General features: G+C 28.7%; 1 protein-coding gene across 6 annotated transcripts in view; it reads left to right on the forward strand.

Annotated features, from left to right (window-relative positions):
• Positions 1 to 14,869, forward strand: part of LOC145256392 (echinoderm microtubule-associated protein-like 6) — a 902,875-nt gene that overhangs the window by 76,439 nt on the left and 811,567 nt on the right. Inside the window, exon 1 of one of the 6 annotated variants that reach the window (XM_080115247.1) lies at positions 1,196 to 1,352. The exons of the other annotated variants lie outside the window; for them this stretch is intronic. The gene's annotated coding sequence lies outside the window, so the exon portion shown is untranslated. Of the gene's footprint in view, positions 1 to 1,195; positions 1,353 to 14,869 lie in introns of those variants that run through there. 6 annotated transcript variants of the gene reach the window in all.

Below are 14,869 nucleotides of genomic sequence, written 5' to 3' on the forward strand. Positions count from 1 at the left end.
TCCTCAGTGGAAAGAATAGATCGTAAAAACAAAATTAAAAGCATGTTCTCATCAAAAACAAGAAATAGAAATTTTCTTACCAAGGATACTTTTAAGGTATCGTGCAATACCATATGCCAGAAGACTAAAAAACCCATTAGCTAACGATGTCCTATTCTATCAGAGATAAAATGTCATACAAAAAGAACAAAGAATCAAATCTAGAAAGAGTAGAATTTATCATGCAAACAAGTCACAATGCAGTTATAATAAATAATGCAGGAGAATAGTTTATAGAAATCAAATATGGTCTCAGGGCTAATCTGAAGAACAAAATGATGAAGAAATCTCTACAATTCCTTCTGGTACTGATGTGATACTATAAAGTGGCCCTGAGGTGGACTTGAGCCACTAAGTGCTGAGAGGGGGAGGAATAGACAAAGGAATAGGAAATATCCTACAATCAATAATAGATAGAAAGTAGCAAACAATGAATCTGTAAGTATTTTTAGATCGAGCTTTTTAGAGTTGACAATAACAATAGAAACCTACAGATAAAACAGGGGTTAGGGGGCGACCTCAGATACCAACATAGAGGAGACAGTTGACAACTAGATGTCCTTCGCAGCAGATTAGAGTTGATAACGACAAAAGTTGGATAGTTTTAGAGTTGACAACTAGATGTCTGTCGCAGCGGATGGGAGTTGGATAGTTTTAGAGTTGACTGTGAAACAGAAATAGAGACGAATTGTGACATCGATAGAACGGGGAGAAGACACACACTCACAAGTCCAACAGTCAATTTATATGTGAATATTGGCTTGTGTGTTTTTCCTTTGTTCCACGATTTATTATATTTCTACTTTTGTTGCACGATTTATTATATTTCTACTTTTGTGAAACCACCAGTTCCCATCAACAGTCACCAGCGAGAAAATGATGATCCGGCTATAAGAGGAATAGTCGAATGAAAAATCCACCATACATGACGTTGGGAGTCAGCGATCTGTTGGGGCCACGCACGTCTGGTCACAAATACTGCCTTTAGACCTGAGATTTGACCTTCGGGTAATTTCACGACAAAAAAGGACACGCAGAAAAAAAATTGAAACGGCCGAATCCATTTCGAAAAAGAAAAAATACAACTAAACAAACAACAGAAAAAAATCATGGAAACACAAAAAAAAGGAAAGTGAAAAACACAGGAGAGCGCTTTCATTACAAACTTCAGAGAGAGAGACGCAGAAAAAATTTAAATGGCTGAATTAAAAAAAAACGGGACACAAAAAGTGAAGAAAAATAAAACCATGCAAAGCAACTGAGGAGGTAGAAGAAAAAAAGAGGACATGCTAGACAAAAAAAAAAGGTACGCGGTGAGTGGCTTTCTCTTGTTTTGTGGCTTAGAAAAAAATCGGCAATTTTAGGCCAATTTATTTTTTTCACTTTAATGAAATATTTTTCTAGCTTTTTTTTTTTGTTTAGTTTTGTTAGCATGTGCAAACATATATTTTCTTGCCTCATAAATGTGCGAATACAGGTTTTTCTATTCGTGCCAATACAAGTTTTTCCATTCATTGGAAGAAAGAGAGCGGTCGTAGCAGCGGTGCGTTTGAATAAGACAGTGAGGAAATCGTATATCAGCGATGGGACAATGAAAAAAAGGGAGTGACAGGTTGGAGCGGTCAGCCCAGATAGAGGAAAAGAGAGAGGGGTGACTACAATGAAAAGTGGCGAAATAGGTGGAAAACCTTAGTTCGATGGGAGGGGGTAATCGTAAAAAGAAAGGTGGAGAGTGAGTGTGAGGTCGCGCACATCTGTTTGAACAGAAATTTGTTTTTTTTTATATATTGTAGTTTTTTATATTATTTACATTAATGCTTAAAGAGAAAATGTGCTTTTTCTTTTAAAGAACGACAGAAACAATACATGTTTTTTCTCTTTCGTTGATCAGTTTTTCTTTTTGTTGTGAGGATTGATTTTTTTCTCTAGATTTTTTTTCTTTCTGTTGGAAGGTCGCTCCAGGTGGGGTGAAAGCAGGGATGGGGTGCAACATGCTGGTGCGGAGATCTCCTATGAGGGAGGGGAGCCTCAAAGGTGATAATTATTTCGGGAAATTTTGATATTAGATAGTGATTTGTATTGAAGGAGTATAATAGTGAGAGGAGAAATTCACATATTTTTTCTTCCCACATGTTGATTAGGAACATGAGATATGGCCACATGCATCAACTCCTGATGCACGGATTGCATTCACTCAGTGTTAAAGTAGGAATTAGAGAGCATGGTGATGCGTCATTTTGTTACTTTGTGGAAATGTAAGCCTAGGACAGGAATTGCTAATAATTTCAATTTTTGTCCATATAGAGGTCTTCTATATTTGTGGCAATGCGGTGTTCTCCCGTCTTTTCACTCACAGTTTACAAGGACTTTTAGCAGCATAACACGTTTTATGAGAGATGTTCGTTGATTTAAGGAATTTCCTGAGAACTTCATCTGTTGTGGGAACGGGGATTTGTCTTACGTTGCGTGCTAGGTGATGGGGGCTGGGACGATAGTTAGAAAAAATTTAAGTCATGGTTATTTGACTTGGCCAGGTTGTTGGCGGAAAAGGGAATATGAGTTTTTGTGGGATGCAGATAAAGAAGCATCCAAGAATTCTGAAAGTTAGGGATATGACACACTGGCATGTGGGGTACGTCGGTTCTATGATCCAGTGGTAGATAAAGAATCAGTGAGAAATTGTATTTAGAGAGTGGATGTATTTAACATACGTCGAGAACTTGGATAAATGAAAACTTAATGTTTGGAAAATGAATTACTGGTGAGGATCAAGGTTGACGCGATGAATGATTGGGGTGAGGTCAGTTAAGAATTTTAGAATTTTAATATCACTGTTCACAAGGGGAAGAGAGAAGGCCCTTCACTTTAAAAAAAAAAAAGAAAGAAAATTAAAAAAAAAATACAGTCACAGTGAAAATTTCTTTTTATTAAAATTGTCGTTTATAGAAAAAAATGTTTAAACAAATTTTTCTGTACACATGCATACGAACTTTATATTTTAATTGTTGTTAAAAAGAATAGGAGAAAGAAAAGAGACTTATCTTGATTTTAAAGAAAAACATTTCGGTCATGTGTTTAAAAAACAAAAAGAACTGCTTACGTGAATTTTTATGTATTTCTAACGATGAAGATTACATATGTTTCTTGCTTGTAAACTTGCACAGGGACTTCGTAATCAATTAGTACAAGAAATAAGAAAAATTTGAAAGAAAAACAAAAGAGACTTATAATTGTTAAATGCTATTTTTTCAGGTTGTGGGTTTTATTGTGTTGAATTATATTGTTGTTTTAGTGTTGCCGAAAACAGAAACAGTAGAGAAGCAATTTTGTTTTGTTAAAATGTTACTTGTTTTTTAATAATGTTGCAAGTGTTATTTAAGTAAAATGTATAAGATTGTCCTTCTTATTGAAAAAAAAAAATGGTGAGAAACTAGACAGGTTCAGGGGTGTGTGCACAAGGTTTTCCCGGTGGGAGGTGACAAAAATCCTCTTGATTTTTTTTTTTGGGGGGGGGGGGGAGAGAAAGCAAGAGAGGAGAGTGGCACTATGTCTGTTATAGTTGAGGTCATTAAAATTCATCATGATTTTGTTCTTGTTTATTTTTGGAAGTGGGGCGAAATATTGTGGAGGTGGTTAAATTTCCTCCTGTCTATTTTTTTTTGGGGGGGGGGAGGGAGGGCGAAATATTGTGAAGGTGGTTAAAATTCCTCCTGTCTATTTTTCGGAGGTGTTTCACGATTTATTATATTTTTACTTTTGTTCCACGATTTATTATATTTCTACGTTTGTTTCACGATTTATTATATTTTTACTTTTGTTCCACGATTTATTATATTTTTACTTTTGTTCCACGATTTATTATATTTTTACTTTTGTTCCACGATTTATATTTCTACTTTTGTGCCACGATTTATTATATTTCTACTTTTGTTCCACGATTTCCTATATTTCTACTTTTGTTCCACGATTTATTATATTTCTACTTTTGTTCCACGATTTATTATATTTCTACTTTTGTTCCACGATTTATTATGTTTCTACTTTTGTTTAACGATTTATTATATTTTTACTTTTGTTCCACGATTTCTTATATTTCTACTTTTGTTTCACGATTTCTTATATTTCTACTTTTGTTTAACGATTTATAATATTTCTACTTTTGTTCCACGATTTATTATATTTTTACTTTTGTTCCACGATTTATTATATTTTTACTTTTGTTCCACGATTTATTATATTTTTACTTTTGTTTCACGATTTATTATATTTTTACTTTTGTTCCACGATTTATTATATTTCTACTTTTGTTCCACGATTTATTATATTTCTACTTTTGTTCCACGATTTATTATATTTCTACTTTTGTTCCACGATTTATTATATTTCTACTTTTGTTCCACGATTTATTATATTTCTACTTTTGTTCCACGATTTATTATATTTCTACTTTTGTTCAACGATTTATTATATTTCTACTTTTGTTCCACGATTTATTATATTTCTACTTTTGTTCAACGATTTATTATATTTCTACTTTTGTTCCACGATTTATTATATTTCTACTTTTGTTCCACGATTTATTATATTTCTACTTTTGTTCCACGATTTATTATATTTCTACTTTTGTTTAACGATTTATTATATTTCTACTTTTGTTTCACGATTTATTATATTTTTACTTTTGTTCCACGATTTATTATATTTTTACTTTTGTTCCACGATTTATTATATTTTTACTTTTGTTCCACGATTTATTATATTTCTACTTTTGTTCCACGATTTATTATATTTCTACTTTTGTTCCACGATTTATTATATTTCTACTTTTGTTCCACGATTTATTATATTTCTACTTTTGTTCCACGATTTATTATATTTCTACTTTTGTTCCACGATTTATTATATTTATACTTTTGTTCCACGATTTATTATATTTATACTTTTGTTCCACGATTTATTATATTTTTACTTTTGTTCCACGATTTATTATATTTTTACTTTTGTTCCACGATTTATTATATTTCTACTTTTGTTCCACGATTTATTATATTTCTACTTTTGTTCCACGATTTATTATATTTTTACTTTTGTTCCACGATTTATTATATTTTTACTTTTGTTTCACGATTTATTATATTTTTAATATTGTTCCACGATTTATTATATTTCTACTTTTGTCCCACGATTTATTATATTTCTACTTTTGTTCCACGATTTATTATATTTTTACTTTTGTTCCACGATTTATTATATTTCTACTTTTGTTCCACGATTTATTATATTTCTACTTTTGTTCCACGATTTATTATATTTCTACTTTTGTTCCACGATTTATTACATTTTTACTTTTGTTCCACGATTTATTATATTTATACTTTTGTTCCACGATTTATTATATTTCTACTTTTGTGCCACGATTTATTATATTTCTACTTTTGTTCCACGATTTCCTATATTTCTACTTTTGTTCCACGATTTATTATATTTATACTTTTGTTCCACGATTTATTATATTTTTACTTTTGTTCCACGATTTATTATATTTTTACTTTTGTTCCACGATTTATTATATTTATACTTTTGTTCCACGATTTATTATATTTCTACTTTTGTTCCACGATTTATTATATTTTTACTTTTGTTCCACGATTTATTATATTTTTACTTTTGTTTCACGATTTATTATATTTTTATTATTGTTCCACGATTTATTATATTTCTACTTTTGTCCCACGATTTATTATATTTCTACTTTTGTTCCACGATTTATTAAATTTTTACTTTTGTTCCACGATTTATTATATTTCTACTTTTGTTCCACGATTTATTATATTTCTACTTTTGTTCCACGATTTATTATATTTCTACTTTTGTGCCACGATTTATTATATTTTTACTTTTGTTCCACGATTTATTATATTTCTACTTTTGTTCCACGATTTATTATATTTCTACTTTTGTTCCACGATTTATTATATTTCTACTTTTGTTCCACGATTTATTATGTTTCTACTTTTGTTTAACGATTTATTATATTTTTACTTTTGTTCCACGATTTCTTATATTTCTACTTTTGTTTCACGATTTCTTATATTTCTACTTTTGTTTAACGATTTATAATATTTCTACTTTTGTTCCACGATTTATTATATTTTACTTTTGTTCCACGATTTATTATATTTTTACTTTTGTTCCACGATTTATTATATTTCTACTTTTGTTCCACGATTTATTATATTTCTACTTTTGTTCCACGATTTATTATATTTTTACTTTTGTTTAACGATTTATTATATTTCTACTTTTGTTTCACGATCTATTATATTTCTACTTTTGTTTCACGATTTATTATATTTCTACTTTTGTTTCACGATTTATTATATTTTTACTTTTGTTCCACGATTTATTATATTTTTACTTTTGTTTAACGATTTATTATATTTTTACTTTTGTTCCACGATTTATTATATTTCTACTTTTGTTTCACGATTTATTATATTTTTACTTTTTTTCCACGATTTATTATATTTTTACTTTTGTTTAACGATTTATTATATTTCTACTTTTGTTCCACGATTTATTATATTTTTACTTTTATTTAACGATTTATTATATTTCTACTTTTGTTTCACGATTTATTATATTTCTACTTTTGTTTCACGATTTATTATATTTCTACTTTTGTTCCACGATTTATTATATTTCTACTTTTGTTTCACGATTTATTATATTTTTACTTTTGTTCCACGATTTATTATATTTTTACTTTTGTTACACGATTTATTATATTTTTACTTTTGTTCCACGATTTATTATATTTTTACTTTTGTTTCACGATTTATTATATTTCTACTTTTGTTCCACGATTTATTATATTTTTACTTTTGTTCCACGATTTATTATATTTTTACTTTTGTTACACGATTTATTATATTTTTACTTTTGTTCCACGATTTATTATATTTTTACTTTTGTTCCACGATTTATTATATTTCTACTTTTGTTCCACGATTTATTATATTTTTACTTTTGTTCCACGATTTATTATATTTTTACTTTTGTTACACGATTTATTATATTTTTACTTTTGTTCCACGATTTATTATATTTTTACTTTTGTTCCACGATTTATTATATTTCTACTTTTGTTCCACGATTTATTATATTTCTACTTTTGTTCCACGATTTATTATATTTTTACTTTTGTTCCACGATTTATTATATTTTTACTTTTGTTACACGATTTATTATATTTTTACTTTTGTTCCACGATTTATTATATTTTTACTTTTGTTTCACGATTTATTATATTTCTACTTTTGTTTCACGATTTATTATATTTCTACTTTTGTTCCACGATTTATTATATTTTTACTTTTGTTCCACGATTTATTATATTTCTACTTTTGTTCCACGATTTATTATATTTCTACTTTTGTTCCACGATTTATTATATTTCTACTTTTGTTCAACGATTTATTATATTTCTACTTTTGTTCCACGATTTATTATATTTCTACTTTTGCTCCACGATTTATTATATTTCTACTTTTGTGCCACGATTTATTATATTTCTACTTTTGTTTAACGATTTATTATATTTTTACTTTTGTTCCACGATTTCTTATATTTCTACTTTTGTTTAACGATTTCTTATATTTCTACTTTTGTTCCACGATTTATTATATTTCTACTTTTGTTTCACGATTTATTATATTTCTACTTTTGTTTCACGATTTATGATATTTTTACTTTTGTTTCACGATTTATTATATTTCTACTTTTGTTTCACGATTTATTACATTTTTACTTTTGTTTCACGATTTATTATATTTTTACTTTTGTTCCACGATTTATTATATTTCTACTTTTGTTCAACGATTTATTATATTTCTACTTTTGTTCCACGATTTATTATATTTCTACTTTTGCTCCACGATTTATTATATTTCTACTTTTGTGCCACGATTTATTATATTTCTACTTTTGTTTCACGATTTCTTATATTTCTACTTTTGTTTAACGATGTATAATATTTCTACTTTTGTTTCACGATCTATTATATTTCTACTTTTGTTCCACGATTTATTAGATTTCTACTTTTGTTTCACGATTTATTATATTTCTACTTTTGTTTAACGATTTATTATATTTTTACTTTTGTTCCACGATTTCTTATATTTCTACTTTTGTTTCACGATTTCTTATATTTCTACTTTTGTTTCACGATTTCTTATATTTCTACTTTTGTTCCACGATTTATTATATTTCTACTTTTGTTCCACGATTTATTATATTTCTACTTTTGTTCCACGATTTATTATATTTCTACTTTTGTTTCACGATTTATTATATTTCTACTTTTGTTTCACGATTTATTATATTTCTACTTTTGTTTCACGATTTATTATATTTTTACTTTTTTTTCACGATTTATTATATTTCTACTTTTGTTTCACGATTTATTATATTTTTACTTTTGTTTCACGATTTATTATATTTCTACTTTTGTTTCACGATTTATTATATTTCTACTTTTGTTTCACGATTTATTATATTTCTACTTTTGTTCCACGATTTAATGTATTTTTACTTTTGTTTCACGATTTATTATATTTCTACTTTTGTTTCACGATTTATTATATTTTTACTTTTGTTTCACGATTTATTATATTTTTACTTTTGTTCTACGATTTATTATATTTCTACTTTTGTTCCACGATTTATTATATTTTTACTTTTGTTCCACGATTTATTATATTTTTACTTTTGTTTCACGATTTATTATATTTCTACTTTTGTTCCACGATTTATTATATTTTTACTTTTGTTTCACGATTTATTATATTTTTACTTTTGTTCCACGATTTATTATAGTTCTACTTTTGTTTCACGATTTATTATATTTCTACTTTTGTTTCACGATTTATTATATTTTTACTTTTGTTCCACGATTTATTATATTTCTACTTTTGTTTCACGATTTATTATATTTCTACTTTTGTTCCACGATTTATTATATTTTTACTTTTGTTTCACGATTTATTATATTTCTACTTTTGTTCCACGATTTATTATATTTTTACTTTTGTTTCACGATTTATTATATTTCTACTTTTGTTTCACGATTTATTATATTTCTACTTTTGTTTCACGATTTATTATATTTCTACTTTTGTTCCACGATTTATTATATTTTTACTTTTGTTTCACGATTTATTATATTTCTACTTTTGTTCCACGATTTATTATATTTTTACTTTTGTTTCACGATTTATTATATTTCTACTTTTGTTCCACGATTTATTATATTTTTACTTTTGTTCCACGATTTATTATATTTTTTACTTTTGTTCCACGATTTATTATATTTTTACTTTTGTTCCACGATTTATTATATTTCTACTTTTGTTCCACGATTTATTATATTTTTACTTTTGTTTCACGATTTATTATATTTTTACTTTTGTTCCACGATTTATTATATTTCTACTTTTGTTCCACGATTTATTATATTTCTACTTTTGTTCCACGATTTATTATATTTTTACTTTTGTTCAACGATTTATTATATTTCTACTTTTGTTCCACGATTTATTATATTTCTACTTTTGTTCCACGATTTATTATATTTCTACTTTTGTTCCACGATTTATTATATTTTTACTTTTGTTCCACGATTTATTATATTTCTACTTTTGTTCCACGATTTATTATATTTTTACTTTTGTTTCACGATTTATTATATTTTTACTTTTGTTTCACGATTTATTATATTTTTACTTTTGTTTCACGATTTATTATATTTCTACTTTTGTTCCACGATTTATTATATTTCTACTTTTGTTTCACGATTTATTATATTTCTACTTTTGTTCCACGATTTATTATATTTTTACTTTTGTTCCACGATTTATTATATTTCTACTTTTGTTCCACGATTTATTATATTTTTACTTTTGTTTCACGATTTATTATATTTTTACTTTTGTTCCACGATTTATTATAGTTCTACTTTTGTTCCACGATTTATTATATTTTTACTTTTGTTTCACGATTTATTATATTTCTACTTTTGTTTCACGATTTATTATATTTCTACTTTTGTTTCACGATTTATTATATTTCTACTTTTGTTCCACGATTTATTATATTTTTACTTTTGTTTCACGATTTATTATATTTCTACTTTTGTTCCACGATTTATTATATTTTTACTTTTGTTTCACGATTTATTATATTTTTACTTTTGTTCCACGATTTATTATATTTTTACTTTTGTTCCACGATTTATTATATTTTTACTTTTGTTCCACGATTTATTATATTTTTACTTTTGTTCCACGATTTATTATATTTCTACTTTTGTTCCACGATTTATTATATTTTTACTTTTGTTTCACGATTTATTATATTTCTACTTTTGTTTCACGATTTATTATATTTCTACTTTTGTTCCACGATTTATTATATTTCTACTTTTGTTCCACGATTTATTATATTTTTACTTTTGTTCAACGATTTATTATATTTCTACTTTTGTTCCACGATTTATTATATTTCTACTTTTGTTCCACGATTTATTATATTTCTACTTTTGTTCCACGATTTATTATATTTCTACTTTTGTTCCACGATTTATTATATTTTTACTTTTGTTCCACGATTTATTATATTTCTACTTTTGTTCCACGATTTATTATATTTTTACTTTTGTTTCACGATTTATTATATTTCTACTTTTGTTTCACGATTTATTATATTTTTACTTTTGTTTCACGATTTATTATATTTCTACTTTTGTTCCACGATTTATTATATTTCTACTTTTGTTTCACGATTTATTATATTTCTACTTTTGTTCCACGATTTATTATATTTTTACTTTTGTTTCACGATTTATTATATTTTTACTTTTGTTTCACGATTTATTATATTTCTACTTTTGTTTCACGATTTATTATATTTCTACTTTTGTTCCACGATGTATTATATTTTTACTTTTGTTCCACGATTTATTATATTTCTACTTTTGTGAAACTATGTGTGCTCCCATCGACAGTCGCCAGCGAGAAAGTGATGATACGGCCATAAGAAGAATAGTTGAAAAAAAATCCACCATACACAAGTTGGGAGTCGGCGATCTATTATGGCCGTGCATGTCTGGTCACACAGAAGAACAACCTTTATTAAGATGAATCGTCGGAAGACGAAATACTGCATAATCAAGCAGGCCAGAATGAGTTTTAAAATTTGGATGAAGATCAAATAATGCAAGAAGACGACTTTGGTTACAGTATAGAGTCAAAAAGATCCATGGAAAAGGGAGAAGGAGAGAAAAGTAACCCAGAAAATGAAATCATCAGAAGATGAATAAGATGTACTAGGAGCACAAAATCTTTACATTTCAGGGAGATGTAGATCACTACATCATTATTGGATATTTATTATACCTAATTAGAATAAAAGAAGGAAAAATGTATATATGTATTCCTGGTCAACAAAAATTTTGATGTCTATTGTTTATGGGTCAATTCTTATAGTTTTTGATGCGTTGATTTCAAAAATGACATTTACATGATTAGCTCTAGTTTTTAGATATATGATGTGCCTAAAAGTAAAAAAAAACCTAGTTAAAGTAAAAGCATTTGATGTTATCTGTACTAACACAATGCAGTTTGAACAAAGCAATGATTTAAAAAATTTTAAATGCTGGTGCTATCAGATCAGGCTGTCTATTGGCTTCCTGAGACGAAATGCACCTACATCGATTTTCTGTTTTTGTTTTCTATTCTCTTTTGTAAAACTTAATTATGTTCTGCAAAAACAAAAACAACAGCCCCCTTCCCCTCTCCTTTCTTTTTTCTTCCCTACTTCCCAACCCCGTCAGTGGGGCATTAGAATATATCAACTGCCCCCCTGCAGAGAGTAAAAACCTTTCAATGGGGCCACCTGTTGGCCGTGGGTGGCGACCCGTAATGCCTAGGAAAAGGATTCTGGTGGCTGAGCAACTGATATCTAGGGAAATTAAAGGTATCAGTTGCAACACTTCACTTTGGCTTCGTACAAGGCTAGAGGGGCGGTCAGAGGGGCCCGATCCAATCATTCGGCTAGTTACATCAAGCCCTAACACATCTACTTTTCTATCAATTTCCTCCAAACTGCAACAAATATAGTTCTACCCTGTACCACTGTAAACTATGTACATATTTTCCCCTCATTTCCATGTGTTAGAAGGTGGTTGCTAGGGTCAAATGTGCCAAATGAATAAAGTCATGACATGGCTGTATAGTGCTAGAAGTTACTATAAATTCTTGGATTGATTAATCTAAGGATTATGGGTGCTCATGGCTCCCATTTGGGACATGTATACTATTTTATGTAGCCCTAACATGACAAGGCGAATAGATTTCCCCCTTAACATGCGGCAATATTGGACTCCGAGGTGGGTGGGGAGCATAGACAATGAATTTTAAAATATACATATATGGCCAATTACAAAAATTCCAAGCGCTTACACATTTACTCAGATAGTTCAGATAATGAACTACACCAAGCATTCTCAAAATTTATTGTATTAGTATCTACCAAAGAAACCAATATAACGGACTCATCACCATTTATTATACACAAAATTATATCGGCATATATTACCCCCAAAAATCTAAAAACTTAAAAAAATAAAACCTTACTGGTGGAAGTGGAAAAAGAAAACATGCCACTTTTCTCCCAGGAATGAAAACTTTCCACAACATAAATATCAAAACTTATCCACACAAGAATCTGAATACATCGAAAGGTGTAGTAAAATAGAAAGACCTTTCAATATGCACTACTGAAGAAATAACAAAAACATTAAAAACCAAGGGGTAACAAACGTTAAAAGAATTACAATAAAAAAAGAGAATCAGCCTATACTTACGATTATGCAGTTATCCCTCCAAAAATCAAAATTGGGTTAAACGTTGAAAAAGTTGAACCCTTTATCCCAAACCCACTTCGATGCTTTAAATGCCAGAAGTTTGGGCACCATGAGGATGCATGTAATGGACGAGCAGTGTGCGGCAGATGTGGCCAGAGAGATCCAGACCACACTGTCAATGACTGCAATCTTGATTGCAAATGTGCAAATTGTGGAGAAAACCATCCTGCTTATGCTAGAGCATGCAGAATCTGGAAGAAAGAAAATAAAACATACCAAAAACATTTCCTTCCTCGAAGCCAGGAAAATAGTAGATGGATACATGAAAGAAAAGACGTACTCTCAAGTCACCTCAAGTTGTATATTATCCAACATCACTAACCAAGACTCCAAATACGAAATACTAATAAACAAATTGTTACAATTGGGACCAAACGACTAGCCCAAATTTATAAATGAAATCAGACCAATCATATCATCAAAAATTAATCATCCCATTAAATCATCAACTAACGTTACCAATAAAACAAATTCTCAACCAAAATCAAAACATCAAAAAAAAAAAAAAACCAAAGTTCATCAAAAGAAAGACCACAAAAATCACCAGTATGTCATCAAGATGCTGAAAAAGACAAAACTAGGGAAAAACAAAATCAGTTAAAAGAAAAACCACACAGGTCACCAATACGTTTTCCCCATGGTGAAAAAAACACACTTGAAAAACAAACAAAAGATGCATCTATGAAAAAACAAAATAATATAAAGAAATTACCACAAACAGAAGCCACTACTACTACAAATAGATTTACTGAATTAGAAGACATGGAAACTGAAGTTATTCCTCAAACCAAATAAAAAAATCATCATGAGTTACAAGATAATCCAATGGAATTGCCGTGGATTGAAGGCAAATTACAATGAAATTTTATTGTTGCAAACCAAATTTAATCCTTTGGTTATTTGTCTCCAAGAAACCTTTCTTAAGAATGAGGACAATTTGAATATAAAACACTATCAACAGTATAACTACATTCATAATATTGGACTTAGAGCCTCTGGTGGTGTATCAGTATTCATTAAAAATAACATACTCCAGAGCCAAATTGAATTAAAAACAAATTTGCAAGCGGTTGCCATAAGAGCAACTTTACACAAACCGATAAGCATTTGTTCTTTATACATACATCCACATGAACAAATAGATGAAAATGAATTGGAGAACGTAATAGGGCAAATACCCAAACCCTTTATTTTCCTAGGGGACTTAAATAGTCACAACACTTTATGGAGATGCAAGAAAACGGATAGAAAGGGTAAGAAAATTGAAAATCTAATAAAAATAATCTATGCTTGTTCAACCAAAAAGAAGCCATTCACATCAATCCAACAAATGGATCGCTTAGTTCGCTTGATTTAACCATATGTGACCCTTCCACTTATCTGGATTTTTCTTGGAGTGTATTCGATGATGTCTGTGGTAGCGATCACTACCCAATCATTCTCAAAAACCATGAACATCCACCAAGATGGAAGCTTAACAAAGCCAACTGGGAAAAATTCAAGAATCTCTGCTCAGAACAATTGACAGAAAACAACATCGATACAATCGAAACATTTACACAAACATTAATATTTATAGGAGAAGAGTGCATTCCCAAAAACATGACTTCAGGAAAAAAGAATAGACCCTGGTTTAACAAAGAATGTAAAAAATCCATAAATCTACGAAAAGCAGCACTAAGAAAATTTAATAAAGAACCAATAACAAGCAACTTAATTGAATATAAATTGCATAGAGCAAAATTACGGAGAATAATAAAGAAAGCCAAAAAAAGAATGCTGGCAAAAATATGTCAGCAATATCAATGTTTCCACTAAACCAAAGACAGTTTGGGAAATGGTTAAAAA

The sequence above is a fragment of the Euprymna scolopes genome, chromosome 32 (assembly GCF_053919585.1).
Source record: "Euprymna scolopes isolate OS-2025 chromosome 32, ASM5391958v1, whole genome shotgun sequence".
Taxonomy (NCBI): domain Eukaryota; kingdom Metazoa; phylum Mollusca; class Cephalopoda; order Sepiida; family Sepiolidae; genus Euprymna; species Euprymna scolopes.